We start from the raw sequence: 21194 nt of genomic DNA, 5'->3' as shown, positions 1-21194 counted from the left end.
GAAATGATCCTACTTCTAGATAAAAGAAAATAAATCTAAATACAATAATTATTCAATAGTTTAGAAAATAGAACTACAAAGGCTTTAACTTATAAATAATTTGTAGTGAGAAACTGCAAATGCCTCATCAAGTAGCTTAATGGTTTAAAAGAAATAACTATGTGTGAAACTTGATCCAATATCTACTACATTGTGAGAGTAAAGTGGATGCTTATAGTTCAATTGGTAGTAGGTCTCATTACAATAGAATCTATAAAATTGATACCTCAGTTCTACAATCTAAAGACTTGAACTCTCAAAAATTTAAGCAAGGTATATGATAAATCATACAAAATTAGTTTATTAATTTATGCACTTTTGATCTGATGTTGCACAATAATTGGCTATTAAGTTTATAATTATTAGCTGCTTCAAAACAAGATGTATGTCCTTGTTGACTAAGGAAATTGTTTTGAGAATTCAGACAAATAAGTCTTATGATTAATATCCTCCCAATTTTGGATGGTTGCATGTGGAAAAGAGACCTTGGAAGACTGGGAAAGCTTAGCTTTGTTCCAGGTATGCCAACTAAAAGAAACTGATATTTATCAAAAGCAACTTGTTTTTGAGCTCCTATTTGAGTCACAAATACTAAATGTTGGTTAAATGATCATGTAACTTGTGTAACTTTGTAACATTATGTTGTGGTAAACATGTAATGTTTGGGTTTGTTTCACCATATGAAGATGCTTATGAGAAAAGTTTCATCTGATCAGAAAATTGTCAAGTAATGGAAAATCTAAACTTAAAAATCTATCTTGTATTTTATTTAATCATGAAAACAAAAAAATATATAATTTTGAAGGACATATTTTCTTCATACTTATTACCTGCAAATACTGCTCAGTGAAGAGTTATGCAATACTCAAATACAGTTAAATCAAAAAACTAAAAATTATCATTAATTGCCTGCCTTCTCTAAAGAGATGAACTATTTGATTTCTCATTGAAACTATATCAATCTTTGGACAAGGAACCTTAATTTAAATAGAAACATATCATGATATAACAATACTTATAGCCATGTGTATAAAAGCTTGACCTTGATCACCTGCATCATCTCCAACACACCCATTCTCAATTAAGGATAACAAAAAGTCATCCTCTGTGGAGAGGTACTAATTATTCTAATTTATTTTTAATGTAGGCAATACATCTCCAACTTCATTTGTAGTTTCTCCATATAGTCCATGGTGAAGTCCCTTTAAAGATAATGTGTTTTCTTCACTCTTCATGATTATAGATGACTAATAATCTTTATCACTAGTGTTCTGCTTGGGAAAGTGCCTTGCTGGTGATGTCCATTGCATTGTTGAATATTTTGTCAAAAAATGCATTTGGACAACACAATGTTCATCCAATGATTTCCATTTTTTCATGTATTCTAATACTTCTCCATTTCCTTTCAACTCATCTATCAACTTCTTGATTGTATCTTGTGTTTCTATTAGTTTTGCCTCTATTTCTTGTGCCCATTTCCTCTCAATCTAACAAGCTCTTTCTGCTTCAATAATCTAAGTATCCATGGTTTGCTTCAAATGTACATATTATTTAGTTTTTTGTTACATTGATGAATTGGCACAACTTTCCCTATTACTAGGAATAACTTAATTATAGATCATTGATTAAAAAAGCCATTTTTTCACATGCCTTATTTTTATCAAATTCCTATTTTTATGTTGTTTGTAGACTAAGATTCAATAAATGTCAACATCAGGTATAATGAACACTTTTAGCACCCACCTAAGCATAAGGAAGAGGAAATATTTGATCATTTGGTACCTCCATATGTTAAAAAGTGAGTATTTTAATTGATTTTATTTCATAGTTTTTAATAGCCGTGATTTTTTAATGGGGTTTGATGTTTTTATTTAATGCAAAGGTCTATTTGCTTGACATAAATTGCATAATCATTTGTATCTTTTTCTGAGAATTTAGCACAAGAAACAATACTTTTGTGTGGCCAAAGTGCTTCAAAATATATTTCATAAGAGTCTATTACTACAAGAATGTAGAGAAGTGTAATTAACATGAAATATAATTTTAAAATGTTTGAACAAAAGAATTTAAAATTGTTGAATTGTTATTGATAAAGATTTATATTGTTGTTTTTCACAATAATTAAAATTTTTGTTCTTTGAGAAGAGTATATCATGTTACAGTGACCATGATTATGGTATATCTAATGATGGGAAGACAAATTTATCATTTTTTAGCATTATTATTTAAAGGGTACTAGCTCAATGGAAGAGCACCTGCTTTATAAGTAGGAGGATGGTGGTTCAATTCCATCATGCCCTAATATGACTAAATTAATGATTAAATAAACTACCAAATATACTACCCAAAAAATACCAAATATGCTACCAAATATATTACCAAATAAACTACCATATCAACTACCAAGTAACCACAATAAACAACTAAATTATGAACTAATCAATGATTAAAATAGTTTAGTCATAAATTTGGTTGGGAGATAAATGTCTGGCAATAAACTACCATTGGTCATGTGATCAAAATTATTCACATATCTATAATTTTTAGTAGTTTATTTAGTAATATATTGTTGTTTTTGTACTAGTGGGGTAAGCCCATTCTCAAAACTATTTTGTTTTCACCTTTCAAGACTCTATTACTATATAGCTTCTCATATGTTACCCTTATATAAAAATCTCCTATCTCTCCTACTTTGCATAGGTAGAAGGATCTTACATCCTGTATAGTTAAAAATTTGGGTGGAATTGACGATAGGGCACTAATATCATCTTCAGTCTTCTCAACAATTATATTGCCCCTCAAACTTGGTGGAGAACACTGATTGTTCCTCACAATTTGAGTATTTCTATCCTTCAAAATTTGGCTTGATGATGACATTTGATCTAGGGTTTCAAAAAATAAAATCTTCTAGGATATCTTTAGAAAAAAAATTACTCAGCACCAAAAGTATCACTTACTAATGTTAACAAGTTTGTCAATGATCCACTATTATTTTCTTGTTTGAACACTAAAATTGCCTTAATCACCTTTAAATCACTTGTGATCTTTGTAATTGCTTGGTGAATAAAAATATATGCTCAAAGTTAATAAATACATTCAAATTTTCATTTTAGGTCTATAATAAATGTCCTCATACTTAGTTTGTGTATGAAAACTAGCTTGGTCTCCATACTTACTTGGTCAAGATTACCTTAGTTTGCCTACAACATTATTAATTCATTTGGTCAATACATCAACTCTATTAATCACTCTATCTATATTGCAGAGCTTGGTCAATATAGTCTATACCACTAATGTTTGATACTCTATGTAGAAAATGATTATATTTTACTTTCCCTTTTTATGGATTTGTGCTTAATGCATCTTTACTTATGTAGATATAAACTTTTAATAAATCTATGTTATGAACTGATGTTAAAAAATATTTTTGAATATACGGTTCCTACATACCTTCTTTATTTAGTTAGATGTGGTGTGATCACCTGATCCATTGGATTGGGTGATCTCGGCTTTATTTTCTCCACTGCTTCCAACTTTCACTATCTCTATGTAATGCCACATAAGACAAAACCGAAAGAATCTATAAATAAAATAAAACAATTCCAGAAACGCAACAATTTTTTTTTAAATCAACTTATGACTACCATAGTACAATGATTGAGCTTCGCTCAATCTAAAATCCTCAAAATGGAAGATGATATCATCCAAGTACATTTTACAATAATGTGAATGCACATAGAGTTTAGTATAATAATGAAGTACTACTTTTTTTTTCTTTACCACTAATGTCCATCATATGGACTCTACAAGACACAATTTCTGCTATAAGAAGTAACTTCAATATTCATCCTTAAGCTACATGTTAATCAACTTGAAGCACCTGTAAAAGCACACAAAAGTACAACACAACACAAAGAAGGGGGGGCTCAGTACACACTAAGTTAAAAAGCTTAATCCACCTGCATACATGTTAGAATAAACATATACATATCCATAATGCAGATATCTGATCCACTTAACATAGTGCAATTCTGAAATTAATATGCAAGAAGTAAACATTTACTTAACAATGCAAAATTAAACTCGCACTAAGAATAACCCATAAATGAAGCATATATCTACTGAGGTGTCATTGTTATGGCACTAAGATTCTGCATCCATGTATAGTATGCTAAAAGTCAACACATAACAGAAATCTCTATTATACTTGTCAATGACAGAATAGAGATATGCCCTATTCTCCGTACTTAAACATATAGGTTTAAGTCATAGGTAAGGCCAATTATCTTTTATATGAAATTGACCCACCCAATTTATTTTAAAGTTATCACTAAATTAATTAACTGAATAAAATAAATCAATATTCAGCCACCTCGATATACGTTCATTATAGCTATCCTTAAAGTACACATCAAACAGATATTCTAAGAATGCACAAGCAACGAATAACCATTCAGTTTTCTCATGATATTACATTCTTCATCTTGTGAAAGTCTTATCTTTTACTACCAAATTCAAAAGTAACTTAGACTATTATAACAATAGAACTAAATACTACAATATTACATTCTCGTAAATATAACTAAACCGATACATCAGATTAATGATATTTACTAGTCATAGTACTATACTACTTATTCCTACTGTCATAATAAACTAAACTTATCTTTCGAACTGACCAAGATAATAAAACAATGCTCATATGATATTCTTTCTTTAATTGACACATTATCAAACATATATCATAAATTTACCTCATATACGAAACAACTTCCCATTTCAATTATAAACTAAAATACATCTTTATAATAAACGAATTCTGTTTCAAACATCTTAAGTCAAAATGATACATAAATACCATTAAGCACTTCAAAACCAAAATTAAACATAATAGAAACTAAGTTTAGTCATTACTAAAAAAAAAACCATTAATGAGGTTAATAAAATGCAAGCGTCTATAGAAGTTACACCGTTGTTTGATAATAAGCCACCACCCACTTTAAATTATAACAGCATATAAAGACATAATATCTGAACTCAATTTAAAATACAATTCACAAAATGCAATGAGACTTTCAGCATGCCAATTTCCAACAGTAAATTAGAATGTAAAATCCCTATATCATAAGATGCATACTGACTGTTCACATAATGGCCATGTAGTTATTGAAACAACAGTAACAATCAATGTTGTGGTTTATCTAATATTACCATATTCTGTTGTGAACAATTTCTCAAAATATTAGTTAAATAGGACCCAGTTTTTTTACATTTTTTTTTATTTTTTATTTTTATTTTTTTTTACGCATCATAACCAACAAAACCACTCTAATCTATATTTATGCCTTGAGTTCATGAAAACGGTTTTTCTTACACTAAACACTCAGTCCATGAGAGTTTATACAATAACAAGCACGTATTTCTTACAGGGTTCGACCTTGTGAAACCACAAATTATATATAAACAATGACACAACCATATGTATCATATGTTGAACACGAGTATGTAAATACCCTACTTTTGCAAATAGACCCGAGCCAAACTAAAGCCATTTCAAAATGTAACTGTAACATAAGTCGTATGACAAATGTATGACAAAATGTCAAGATTATACCAAAGTAACTTCCATACCCACATTTGAGTGTGGAGATACACAGAACTCAGCAACTTCATTACTGAACCCTGCATACTCCCACCCTCAGGTGTTGACATGCAAATCCTTCAACAAAACAACCCTAACATTCAAAAATTTACAATTTTCAAAATAGAACATACACAACAGCATAGGAATAAGGATAGAGAAAAGCCCCCTACCTAAAATAAATAGTCGATGCCCAAAAATGCTTTGCAACCACAAATCACTACCAAAGCCACAGATACCAAACAAAACCAATCTTCTAAACTGGAAACACTGATAATAATTGATAATCTGGAATCCAAAAATAAACAGCTTCATAAGCATGAATGCCTTATCCACCAAATCCACCATGATGTTGAATCTTAGCAATAAGCTTCACAGATGCATATCATATAGAGCAATACGACCAAATTCTTAGACCAAACACAACTAAAACTCAAACATTCGCAAACTAAAATGGCTGACTACTTCAATGAATAATTCCTCATAAATAAACATTGAATACAACTGAGACACTTCACTACCAAGTACACAATCAGTTTACTTGCCACTGCCATATATGGCTTTTAAAACTTCAATAATAAAACTCATTCAAAGCATCGAGTTCCAATTAGGGTTTTAGGTTAGTACCCTTAGATATTTAGAAAATATAATATGCTATGTACAATGCTAGTAACCACAATGGATTTTAAACCCCAACTTAATTAATAACATAGAAACAATAAATATACAATTTTTAGATATCGATGAAACCTCAAAATATGAAACTATACACACACACACACACACACACACACACACACACACACACACACACACACACACACACATATACAGATATATATATACAGATATATATATACATATATATATATATATATATGTATATATATAAATATGTGTGTGTATATATATATATATATATGTATATATGTATATATATATATGTATATATGTATATATATATATATATGTATATTTATATATATAATTTCTATAAATGAACATTGTAACATTTAACATATTAACAATTTATTACAACATAAACTTAATATGCCACACACATATATAAATATGACAAGAAAAGAAAGAGTATTAGGGAAAAACTTATGATCAATGAATATCCACTAAACAGTGAATTATCCTAATACTGATGCATTAAAAGACAACATGATAAACTTACATTATGCTGACGTACAATAGAATATGAAAACGATAACCATAAAGTCTGAACTACCTTTAAAGTTTTCTCAGAATTGTTTTCCAATCATAATCTTCTTGAAAACAGTATAGAACAATAACTTTAAAACTAGAAATCTCATGAGTTTATCAAATTCATATATGTCTTTATCAAAATAAAATTGAGGAATTTCTGAAATAGAAACATAATCATCCGAAAAGAACTTATAGTCACAAAGTCTAAAATGCAGTAAAATTGAAATAACGGTCAGGCATGACACCCTCCCCAACTAGGCTTTGACTTTCTCTTGGAAGTCAGCAAACAAATGCGGATGAGCTGCTCTCATCAATTCAGTGTCCTCCCAAGTTGCAGATGAATCATCATTGGGATCCCAAAGGACTTTTACCTACCTTATATCTCTTCCTCTTAGACTCATAGTTCTGCTTTGCATGATCTGCATTGGTTCCAACATGATCTGACCATCCGCAATTTGCAAATTTTTCTAGTTCGACATGTGAGCAATATCAAGAATATACTTACGCAATACAAAAACATGAAAAACATTATGAATGTGTGAAAGACTTGGTGGCAAGGGAAGTTTGTAGGCAATAGGTCTAATCCGTTCTGGAATTTGAAACGGATCAACAAATCGTAGTGCTAACTTGGAACCCTTTCCATAACGAATCAGACTCTTACGCGGCCTAACTCAGAGAAACACTTTATCACCAACCAAAAATTGATGGTCAATTCTATGCTTATCAGCATATTTCTTCTGCCTATACTAAGCAGTAATAAGATGCTCTTTGATCCTCTTAACCTGCTGCTCCAAATCTAGCAACATATCAGGTCCTAGAAGAGTCCTGTCCTCCAAATTATCCCAACTGAGAGGTGTCCTACAGGGTCTTCCATACAATTCTTGAAATGGTGTCATACCTATGGAACTATGATACCCATTGTTATAGGAAAACTCAACTAAGTGTAAATACTCCTCCCATTTATTTTGTCTATCCATTACGTACATCCTAAGCATGTCTTCCAGAATTTGGTTGACACGTTTAGTTTGTCTGTCTGTCTTAGGGTGATAGGCTGAACTAAAATTTGGTTGAGTACCTAACTCTTGCTGCATGGATCTCCATAAAGATGAAGTAAACACTGGATCCCTATTAGAAATAATCTTTTTAGGAATTTCGTGTAACTTAACTATCTGTTCCATATAAACTTTGGCAACCGTTGCTGCATTATGGGATGACCTAATAAGAATAAAATGAGCAACCTTCAAAAAATAGTCCACTACCACCATAATAGCATCATGCCTTCGAGTTTTCATAGGTAATCATGTAATAAAATCTATCGAAATGGTGTCCCATTTCCATTCTGGAATGCTATGTGGCTGCAATAAACCTACAGGGTGCTGATGTTCAGCCTTAACTCACTGACATTCCAAGCATCGAGCCACAAAATCTGCTATGTCTCTCTTCATTCCAAGCCAATAGTAATGCTTCTTAAGATCAGCATGCATTTTCTTAACACCCGAAAGCGTTGAATATGGTTCTTTTTGGGCCTCAACCATAAAAAAGACTCTCAAATCTCCCAACTCTGGAATGTACACACTCCCTCTATATAGCAAAAAACCTTCAGGATTCATCGAATAACCCTCAAAATGTCCTTCCAAAACACTGCCACTATCAACAATTGCCTTAACATCCTGAAACCAACGATTTGCGGAAAGGTTCTCTAAGATCCTATGCTTAAGATCCATAGTTAAGATCAAAGAAGATAGTTCATGTTGCCTTCTACTAAGAGCATCAGCAACCATGTTCTCCTTCCCTTGCACATATTTAATCTCAAAGTCGTATTCACACAAGAATTCCATCCATCTTCACTATCTAGAGTTGAGGTCTGGTTGCATGAAAAGATACTGAAGACTTCAATGATCAGAATGTAACTCAAAAAATTGACCTAGAAGAAAATGTCACCACTTGGTCAAAGCATGCATAATCGCAGCAAGTTCGAGATCATGAGTGGGGTAATTCACCTCATGACTCTTTAGTTTTTTGGACTCATAAGCTATGATACATCCATCTTGCATCAAAACTTCCCCTAAGCCATCCAATGATGCATCAGTACAAACCATGAACTCCTTAGTAGAATTTGGGACTGCTAGAACTGGTGCACTGGTCAAACATTCCTTAAGTTTCTGAAATGCTGCCTTGCACTCATCTGTCCACACAAATTTCTTCCCTTTTCTCTAAAGAGATGTGATAGGATGCGCTATACTGGAGAAATTTAATACATATCTACGGTAATAGCTTGCTAAACCCATGAAACTTCGAACCTCGGATACATTCGTAGGTGCTGGCCAATCAACAATAGCCCAAATTTTGGATGGATCTACCGAGATTCCATCTCCTAAAATGATATGTCCTAAGTAGGAAATCTCTGATTTGAAAAATTTGCACTTCTCAGGATTGGCATAAAATCTATTCCTACGAAGGCATTCAAAAACCTGCTCTATATGTTGCTCATGTTCCTCAACAGAGTTAGAATACACCAAAATATCATCTAGAAATACCACTACAAATTTATCTAGGTAAGTCCTAAATACACCATTCATTAAGCTCATGAATACAGAAGGCGCATTAGATAACCCAAAAGGTACCACTGTGAACTCGTAGTGTCCATACCTGGTGCAAAAAGTTGTCTTATAGATATCAGCTTCCTGGATTCTAAGTTGATGATACCCAGATTTTAGACCAATCTTTGAAAAGATTCAAGCACCCTTGACTTGGTCAAACAAGTCATCAATTCTAGGCAAAGTATACCTGTTCTTAATTGTGACCTTGTTTAACTGCCTATAATCAATACAAAGTCTAAAGGAACCGTCTTTCTTCTTGACAAAGATCACTGGAGCACCCCAAGGTGAAACAATAGGATGAATCAAACCTTTTTCCAAAAGCTCTTCCAACTAAAATTTAAGTTTGACCAGCTCTTGAGCTGTCATTCTATATGGAGTCTTGGAAATTGGTTCCATTCCTGGCACTAAATCGATTCGAAAATCAATTCCTCTCTTCAGAGGTATCCCAGGAATTTCCTCAACAAAAACATCTGAAAAGTTCCACAAAATTGGATGATCGAGAAAAGAACTCTTAGCTAGGAAATATTCTAATTTATTTATCAAAATGGAAAACAAACTGTAGCCTTTTCGAGCACACCTTTCCAATTGCTTGGTAGAAATTATCCACAAAGAGATTGGTCTTTTGATTCTTGTGATAACTCTGGCTGATCCAGAATCATCAATGCAACTGATTGACTTATCTTTGCAATCCAAAATAGCTTGATGCTATTCTAACCAATCCATAGCCAAAACTATGTCATATGATCCTAAAGGTATAACCCTAAGGTTCACTGAAGTTGAGAAGGATTTCATACAAATCTTACAGTCAAGAGCAGTAATATCAACGTTTACATTAGACCCTGATGCTAACTCCACTTGCCATCTATTCCTTGCCTTGACAACTAGTATACCATATTTTGCAACTAAAGCAGAAGAAATGAATGAGTCTGTAGCTCCTAAGTCGAATAAGATAGAAACTTTCATACCATGAGTAATACCTTGAGCTTCTATAACTGAGTTCTAGTGTTTGGCCTGCTTTTGATCCAAAGTTACAAAGATACGGTGGTTCCTCGCAGAATCACCAATTGTCATTTCAGACCTAGCTGGCTTAGGTCCAACCTTCAGCTTATCCCAATTAGGACACTGAGACTGATAATGCCCTAGCTGTCCGCAATGGAAAAACTCAACAGATTTCCTAAATCCCATGTTCTGACCAGAAGGATTAGGAAATAGCTTGCTACTCTGCACACTTTGAGGTGTTTGAGATGCTTTAGGCTATTCTAAAACCTTGGAATTCTTATTGAACTTCCTCTTCTTGAATTTCCCACCTAAAAATCTTGATTTCACACTACTCTGCGGAGGCTTTTGATTCTTACTGACATTCGGAGTAGGTGGATTCATGCTAGTTTTGTATGAAGCCCCATGATATCTAGACTTCATTTCAATGAGCTTTTCTCACTTCGAAGCTTCTTGCATAGTCAACGGTTTGAAAGTTCTCACTTCCTCCCCAATCTTGGGCTGAAGACCTCTGATGAAGTGTTGTATCATGGCCTTATCATTTTCAGCCCACCCAAAAAAATTCTTAGGCTCGTAGAACCTACGTTCATAAGCTTCCACTGTAGAGCCAGACTGCATAATCTGAAAGAACTCCTCAGCATGGGCCTGATGCCAATATTTTGACATGAATCTCTCCATGAAATGCTCAACAAAGAGCTCCTAAGTGACCAGAGATATATCTATGCCAAGCTTTTCCAACTCTTGTTCTCACCACAAGGAACCAAATCCTCTCAAATGCATAACTATCCATCTGACCTTCACGTTACTTAGGTAATGGTGTAAGACAAAACATCGCTCAATATTAAGTAGCCAATCTTTTTTCGTTGTACCCTGTTTCGTACCATAGAACAAAGGTCCTTTCATCTTGGAAAGATCTTTGAGCTAAGCTCTTGCCATTGGATCTTCCTCTACAAGAAGGTTAATGCCTTGCACAAGAGGTCTCCTATCATTTGCTCCCCCACTAGGAATTTGGTTATTGGCCTCAATAGTATTAAGATGTTCCATTATCCTCTGAAGCACCATAGCCTGGTTAGCTTGGTTATCCTGGTTGTTTCCAACCCTAGCATTCTGATCAAACCGATCATTCCCAGCATCATTCTGGTACCTAGGACCTCTACCACAACCCCTACCCATTGTAGACACCTAAAAACCTTTAGAAAATAAAGTTTTTTTTATTTTCTAAAAAATTCCTGATGACATCATCATTTATTAATTATTTATTTAATTAATTAATTAATTTATTTGTATGCCATTAAATCCCTTTATCTTAATTAAAAATATTTAATTAAGGAATCCCTCCCAAAAATGTTTAAATCTTATTTAAACATTATTTCCTTATTTATTAATTATTTAATTAATAAATTGACCAAAAAACCCAAAATAAAAATAAAATAAAATTTTTTTCCCAAAACTTGGCCAATTTCCTTAAGACCACCAACCTCTTCCAAAATCTTCTAATCCTTCTTTAATTTTGATTAAAGGCTAATCCCATCATTTCCTACCCCTAATCCCAACTCAAAATATTTAATTAAGATTAAATATTAATCCTCATGTTTATTAAAAAAAATTTAATAAATATCTCCTCAACCCAAACCCTTGAAATAAATAAACCTCTATTTATTTCCTAAAAATCTAATTTATCCTCATCCTAAGAAGTTCTAGACTCTTCTAGAAAGTCTTCATCCTCATCCTAGGAAGTTCTAGACTATTCTAGAAAGTCTTTATCCTCATCCAAAGTCTAGAATCTTCTAGAAGATGTCTTTAAACCTAATCCTAATCCCCTCCTAACCTTGTCACATTCCCTAAAAATGGGTTAAGACTTACTAACCCAAACCAAAGTTAACAAATATCTCCTCCTTCACCCACCCTCATTAAATGCTATCCACTTGCCTATCCCTAAGCTAATCCTAAACCATCCTAATCCATCCTCTAATCATTTGCACAAGCCTAAGCAAGCTTAAAACCTTCCTAATCAAGCCCAACTCAAAATTTCTTTCATCTCCCTCAAAATATCTCAACCATAAAACTTTATGAAGCCCACTAGGCCATAAATGACTCTTCCAAGCCCTTTTATTGCTCTTACAAACCATTATGAGGGTCTTTATGAAGATTTTATCCTTTGAGCCTCCTTTGTTGACTCATCCTTCCCCTTTCCTCCATCCTCTCACCCTGTGATATGTGTCACTCCCTGATTGGCTGTAAGGAAGCACAATCCATGTGCTCTCCTCTCATGCAATCTGAGCCCTCCATGAGCTTTTTCCTATCCTTGCATCTTAGCGCTCAATCCCTCAAGCCTCTTGCCTATAAATTGGATCCTTTCCTTTTGCAAAACAACACAATCCATGAAGTAAAGTCGTAATGCCATTTTAAAAAGCCATTTTACATCAAAACTATACACTCACACCCAAATTCCAACTCCATTTGAAGCCATTTTTGAAGCATAAGCTTGAGCATACATCCTATCTATTTAGACAAAGCCACTCAACAAGAGAGCTTCTTATTGAGAGAGTCCATTAATGGCTCATATTTTCAATAGAGAGTTCATCTTAGTCTATCTTGAAGTTTATGAATTTTGTTTAGTTTGTAGAAGCTTTATTTAAATTTGGTTTCTATTAGCATACTAACATTACTCATATACACCCATGCCTCTGCCTTTGAATTTTCTAGCAAAGTTATCCTCAAGTATGCCACGTCCACGAGTTCCTCTAGTGACCAGAGGCATGATAGCAACCTTAAATCAAAAAATCTATTAATAATGCATCGATGTTAGGTTAAACCCTATAACCCAAGAGTCTTGGTTATACTAAACCCTGCTCTAATACAAAAATGTAATACAACACAAGACAAAACCGAAAGAATCTATAAACAAAATAAAACAATTCCAGAAATGGAACAATTTTTTTTTAAATCAACTTATGACTACCATAGTACAATGATTGAGCTTCGCTCAATCTGAAATCCTCAAAACAGAAGATGATATCATCCAAGTACATTTTACAATAATGTGAATGCACATAGAGTTTAGTACAATAATAAAGTACTACTTTTTTTTTCTTTAACACTAATGTCCATCATATGGAGTCTACAAGATACAATTTTTGCTATAACAAGTGACTTCAGTATTCATCCTTAAGCTACATGTTAATCAACTCGAAGCACCTGTAAAAACACATAGAAGTACAACACAACAAAAATAAGGGGGGGCTCAGCACACACTAAGTTAAAAAGCGTAATCCACCTGCATACATGTTAGAATAAACATATACATATCCATAATGTAGATATCTGATCCACTTAACATAGTGCAATTCTAAAATTAATATGCAAGAAGTAAACATTTACTTAACAATGCAAAATTAAACTCGCACTAAGAATAACCCATAAATGAAGCATATATATACTAAGGTGTCATTGTTATGGCACTAAGATTCTGCATTCATGTACGGTATGCTCAAAGTCAACACATAACGGAAATCTCTATTATACTTGTCAATGACAGAATAGAGATATGCCCTATTCTCTGTACTTAACCATATAGGTTTAAGTCATAGGTAAGGCCAATTATCTTTTATATGAAATTAACCCACCCGATTTATTTTAAATTTATCACTAAATTAATTAACTAAATAAGATAAATCAATATTTAGCCACCTCGATATACGTTTATTACAGCTATCCTTAAAATACACATCAAACAGATATTCTAAGAATGCACAAGCAACGAATAACCATTCAGTTTTCTAATGATATTACATTCTTAATCTTGTGAAAGTCTTATCTTTTACTGCCAAATTCAAAAGTAACTTAGAATATTATAACAATAGAACTAAATACTACAATATTACATTCTCATAAATATAACTAAACTGATACATCATATTAATGATATTTACCAGTCATAGTACTATACTACTTATTCCTATTGTCATAATAAACTAAACTTATCTTTCGAACTGACCAATATAATAAAACAATGCTGATATGATATTCTTGACTTTAATTGACACATTATCAAACATATATCATAAATCTGCCTCATATACGAAACAACTTCCCATTTCAATTATAAACAGAAATACATCTTTATAATAAATGAATTCTGTTTCAAACATCTTAAGTCAAAATGATCCATAAATACCATTAAGCACTTCAAAACCAAAATTAAACATAATAGAAACTAAGTTTAGTCATTACTAAAAAAAAAACCATTAATGAGGTTAATAAAATGCAAGCGTCTATAGAAGTTACACCGTTGTTTGATAATAAGCCACCACCCACTTTAAATTATAACAGCATATAAAGACATAATATCTGAACTCAATTTAAAATACAATTCACAAAATGCAATGAGACTTTCAGCATGCCAATTTCCAATAGTAAATTAGAATGTAAAATCCCTATATCATAAGATGCATACTGACTGTTCACATAATGGCCATGTAGTTATTGAAACAACAGTAACAATCAATGTCGTGGTTTATCTAATATTACCATATTCTGTTGTGAACAATTTCTCAAAATATTAGTTAAATACGACCCAGTTTTTTTTCATTTTTCATTTTTTATTTATTTTAAAAACATCATAACCAGAAAAACCACTGTAATCCATATTTATGCCTTGAGTTCATGAAAACGGTTGTTCTTACACTAAACACTCAGTCCATGAGAGTTTATACAATAACAAACATGTATTTCTTATAGGGTTTGACCTTGTGAAACAACAAATTATATATAAACAATGACACAACCATATGTATCATATGTTGAACACGAGTATGTAAATACCTTGCTTTTGCAAATAGACCCGAGCCAAACTAAAGCCATTTCAAAATGTAACTGTAACATAAGTCATATGAAAAATGTATGAAAAAATTTCAAGATTATACCAAAGTAACTTCCATACCCACATCCGAGTGTGGAAATATACAAAAATTAGCAACTTCATTACTGACCCCTACATACTCCCACCCTTGGGTGTCAACAGGCAAATCCTTCAACAAAACAACCCTAACATTCAAAAATTTACAATTTTCAAAATAGAACATACACAATAGCATAGGGATAAGGATAGAGAAAAGCCCCCTACCTAAAATAAATAGTCGATACCCAAAAATGCTCTACAACCACAAATCACTGCCGAAGCCCTAGATACCAAACAAAACCAATCTTCCAAACTGGAAACACTGATAATAATTGATAATCCAAAATCCAACAATACACGGCTTCATAAGCATGAATGCCTTATCCACCAAATAATCCATGATGTTGAATCTTAGCAATAAGCTTCATAGATGCATAGCATACAGAGCAATACAGCCAAATTCTCGGCCCAAACACAACTAAAAGTCAAACATTCACAAACAAAAATGGCCGACTACTTCAATGAAATAATTCCTCATAAATAAACATTGAATACAACTGAGACACTTCACTACCAAGTACATAATCAGTTTACTTGCCACCGCCATATATGGCTTTTAAAACTTCAACAATAAAACTCATTCAAAGCATCGAGTTCCAATTAGGGTTTTAGGTTAGTACCCTTAGATATTTAGAAAATATAATATGTTGTGCACAATGCTAGTAACCATAGTGGGTTTTAAACCCCAACTTAATTAATAACATAGAAACAATAAATATACAATTTTTAGATATCGATGAAACCTCAAAATATGAAACTATATATATATATATATATATATAATTTCTATAAATGAACATTGTAACATTTAACATATTAACAATTTATTACAACATAAACTTAATATGCCACACACATATATAAATATGAAAAGAAAAGAAAGAGTATTAGGGAAATACTTATGATCAATGAATATCCACTAAACAATGAATTATCCTAAAACTAATGCATTAAAAGAAAACATGATAAACTTACATTATGCTGACGTACCATAGAATATGAAAACGGTAACCATAAAGTCTGAACTACCTTTAAAGTTTTCTCAGAATTGTTTTCCAATCATAATCTTCTTGAAAAGAGTATAGAACAATAACTTTAAAACTAGAAATCTCATGAGTTTATCGGATTCATATATGTCTTTATCAAAATAAAATTGAGGAATTTCTGAAATAGAAACATAATCATCCGAAAAGAACTTATAGTCACAAAGTCTAAAATACAGTAAAACTGAAATAACGGTCAGGCATGACACCCTCCCCCACTAGGCTTTGACTTTCTCCTAGAAGTTAGCAAACAAATGCGGATGAGCTACTCTCATCAATTCAGTGTCCTCCTAGGTTGTAGATGAATCATCATTGGGATCCCAAAGGACTTTTACCTACCTTATATCTCTTCCTCTTAGACTCATAGTTCTGCTTTGCATGATCTACACTGGGTCCAGCATGATCTGACCATCCCCAATCTACAAATTTTTCAAGTTCAGCAGGTGAGCAATATCAAGAATATACTTATGCAATACAAAAACATGAAAACATTATGAATGCATGAAAGACTCAGTGGCAAGGAAAGTTTCTAGGCAACAGGTCCGATCAATTCCAGAATTTCAAACAGACCAACAAATCGTGGTGCTAACTTAGAACCCTTTCCATAACAAATTGGGATCTTACGCAGCCTAACCTGGAGAAACTCTTTATCACCAACCAAAAATTGACGGTCGATTCTATGCTTATCAGCATATTTCTTCTGCCTATCTTGAGCAGTAATAAGATGCTCTTTGATCCTCTTAACCTGCTGCTCCAAATCTAGCAACATATCAGGTACTAGAAGAGTCATGTCCTCCAAATTATCCCAACTGAGAGGCATCCTACAGGGTCTTCCATACAATGCTTGAAATGGTGCCATACCTATGGAACTGTGATATCTATTGTTATAGGCAAACTCAACTAAGTGTAAATACTCCTCCCATTTATTCTGTCTATCCATTACATACATCCTAAGCATGTCTTCCAGAATCTGGTTGATACATTCAGTTTGTCCATCCATCTCAGGGTAATAGGCTGAACTAAAATTTGGCTGAGTACCTAACTTTCACTGCATGGATCTCCATAAAGATGAAGTAAACACTGGATCCCTATCAGAAATAATCTTTTTAGGAATTTCGTGTTACTTAACTATATGTTCCATATAAACTTTGGCAACCGTTGCTACATTATACGATGACCTAACAGGAATAAAATGATCAACCTTCAAAAAATGGTCCACTACCACCATAATAGAATCATGCCTTGAAGTTGTCATAGGTAATCCAGTAATAAAATCTATCAAAATTGTGTCCCATTTCCATTCTGGAATGCTATGTGGCTACAATAAACCTGCAGGGTGCTAATGTTTAGCCTTAACTCGCTGACATTCCAAGCATTGAGCCACAAAATCTACTATGTCTCTCTTCATTCTAGGCCAATAGTAATGCTGCTTAAGATTAGCATGCATTTTCTTAACACCCGAATGCATCGAATATGGTGCTTTTTTGGCCTCAACCATAACAAAAACTCTCAAATCTCCCAACTCTGGAATGTACACACTCCGTCTATACAGCAGAAAACCTTTAGGATTCACCGAATAACCCTCAAAAGATCCTTCCAAAACACTACCACTGTCAACAACCGCCTTAACATCCTGAAACCAATGATCTGCAGAAAGGTTTTGTAAGATCCATACTTATGATCAAAGAAGATAGTTCATGTCACCTTCTACTGAGAGCATCAGCAACCACATTCTCCTTCCCTTGCACATATTTAATCTTGAAGTCATATTCACACAAGAATTTCATCCATCTTCACTGTCTAGCGTTGAGGTTTGGTTGTGTGAAAAGATACTAAAGACTTTGATGATCAGAATGTAACTCAAAATGTTGACCCAGAAGAAAATGTCACCACTTGGTCAAAGCATGCATAATCGCAGCAAGTTCAAGATCATGAGTAGGGTAATTCACCTCATGACTCTTTAGTTTTCTTGACTCATAAGCTATGACACATCCCTCTTGCATCAAAACTACCCCTAAGCCATCCAATGATGCATCAATACAAACCATGAACTCCTTAGTAGAATCAGGGACTGCTAGTAGTGCACTGGTCAAACATTCCTTAAGTTTCTAAAATGCTACCTCGCACTCATCTATCCACACAAATTTCTTCCCTTTTCTCTAAAGAGATGTGATAGGATGTGCTATACTAGAGAAATTTAATACAAATCTACGGTAATAGCTGTCTAAACCCATGAAACTTTGAACCTCAAATACATTCGTAGGTGCTGGCCAATCAACAATAGCCCAAATTTTGGATGGATCTACCGAGATTCCATCTCCTGAAATGATATGTCCTAAGTAGGAAATCTCTGATTTGAAAAATTTGCACTTCGTAGGATTGGCATACAATCTGTTCCTATGAAGGCATTCCAAAACTTGCTCTATATGCTGCTCATATTCCTCAACAGATTTAGAATACATCAAAATATCATCCAGAAATACCACTACAAATTTATCTAGGTAAGTCCTAAATACACCATTAATTAAGCTCATGAATACAGAAGGTGCATTAGTTAACCCAAAAGGTACCACTGTGAACTCTTAGTGTCCACACCTGGTGCAAAAAGCCATCTTATGGATATAAGCTTCCTGGATTCTAAGTTGATGATACTCAGATTTTAGATCAATCTTTGAAAAGATTCAGACACCCTTGACTTGGTGAAACAAGTCATCAATTCTAGGAAAAGGATACCTATTCTTAATTGTGACCTTGTTTAACTGCCTATAATTGATACAAAGTCTAAAGGAACCGTCTTTCTTCTTGACAAAGATCACTGGAGCACCCCAAGGCAAAACACTAGGATGAATCAAAAAATTTTCCAAAAGATCTTCTAACTAAAATTTAAGTTTGACCGGCTCTTGAGTTGTCATTCTATATGGAGTCTTGGAAATTGGTTCCGTTCCTGGCACTAAATCGATTCAAAAATCAATTCCTCTCGTCAGGGGTATCCCAAGAATTATCTCAACAAAAACATCCACAAAATTGGATGATCGAGAAAAGAACTCTCAACTATGAAATCTTCTAATTTGTTTATCGAAATGGAAAACAAACTGCAGCCTTTTCAAGCACACCTTGCCAATTGCTTGGCAAAAATTATCCACAAAGAGATAGGTCTCTTGATTCCTATGATAAATCTGGCTGATCCAGAATCATCAACACAACTGATTGACTTATCTTTGCAATCCAAAATAGCTTGATGCTATTCTAACCAATCCATACCCAAAACTATGTCATACAATCCTAAAGGTATAACCCTAAGGTTCGCTGAAGTTGAGAAGGATTTCATACAAATCTTATAGTCAGGAGCAGTAATATCAACATTTACCTTAGACCCTAATGCTAACTCCACTTGCCATCTATTCCTTGCCTTGACCACTAGTATACCATATTGTGCAACTAAAGCAGAAGAAATGAATGAGTCTGTAGCTCCTAAGTCGAACAAGATAGAAACTTTCATACCATGAGTAATACCTTGAGCTTCTATAACTGAGTTCTAGTGTTTGGGTTGCTTCTGATCCAAAGTTGCAAAGATATGGTGGTTCCTGGCAGAATCACCAATTGTCACTTCAAACCTAGTTGGCTTAGGTCCAACCTTCAACTTATCCCAATTAGGACACTGAGACTGATAATGCCCTAGCTGTCTGCAATGGAAACACTCAACAGATTTCCTAAATCCTGTGTTCTGACCAGAAGGATTAGGAAATAACTTTCTACTCTGCACACTTTGAGGTGGTTGAGATGTTTTAGGCTATTCTAAAACCTTACAATTCTTATCAAACTTCCTCTTCTTCAATTTCCCACCTGAAAATCTTGATTTTGCACTACTCTGCGAAGGCTTTTTATTCTTACTAACATTTGGAGTAGGTGGATTCATGCTAGTTTTGTATGAAGCCCCATGATATCCAGACTTCATTTCAATGAGCTTTGCTCACTTTGAAGCTTCTTGCATAGTCAACAGTTTGAAAGTTCTCACTTCTTCCCTGATCTTGGGCATAAGACCTCTGATGAAGTGTTGTATCATGGCCTTATCATTTTCAGCCCATCGAAAAAACTTCTTAAGCTCATAGAACCTACGTTCATAAGTTTCCATTGTAGAGCCAGACTGCATAATCTGAAAGAACTCCTCAGCACGGGCCTGACGCCAATACTCTGACATCAATCTCTCCTTGAAACGCTCAACAAAGAGCTCCCAAGTGACCAAAGAGATATCTATGCCAAGCTTTTCTAGCTCTTGTTCCCACCACAAGGAACCAAATCCTCTCAAATGCATAACTATCCATCTGACCTTCACATTACTCAGGTAACGGTGTAAGACAAAACATTGCTCAATATTAAGCAGCCAAGCTTATGCCACTGTACCATGTTTTTTACCATAGAACAAAGGTCCTTTCATCTTGGAAAGATCTTTGAGCTGAGCTATTGCCACTGGATCTTCCTCTATAGGAAGGTTAATGCCCTGCACAAGAGGTCTCCTATCATTCACTTCTCCACTAGGAATTTGGTTATTAGCCTCAATAGTATCAAGACGTTCCATTATCCTCTGAAGTACCATAGCCTGGTCAGCTTGGTTATCCTGGTTGTTTCCAACCCCAGCATTCTGATCAAACTAATCATTCCCAGCATCATTCTAGTACCTAGGACCTCTACCACGGCCCCTACCC

Source organism: Cupressus sempervirens, chromosome 5 (genome assembly GCF_028749045.1).
Source record: "Cupressus sempervirens isolate cs-2001-9-10 chromosome 5, ASM2874904v1, whole genome shotgun sequence".
NCBI classification, from domain to species: domain Eukaryota; kingdom Viridiplantae; phylum Streptophyta; class Pinopsida; order Cupressales; family Cupressaceae; genus Cupressus; species Cupressus sempervirens.
The sequence above is the reverse complement of the archived record's forward strand: the minus strand, read 5'-3'. Positions refer to the sequence as shown.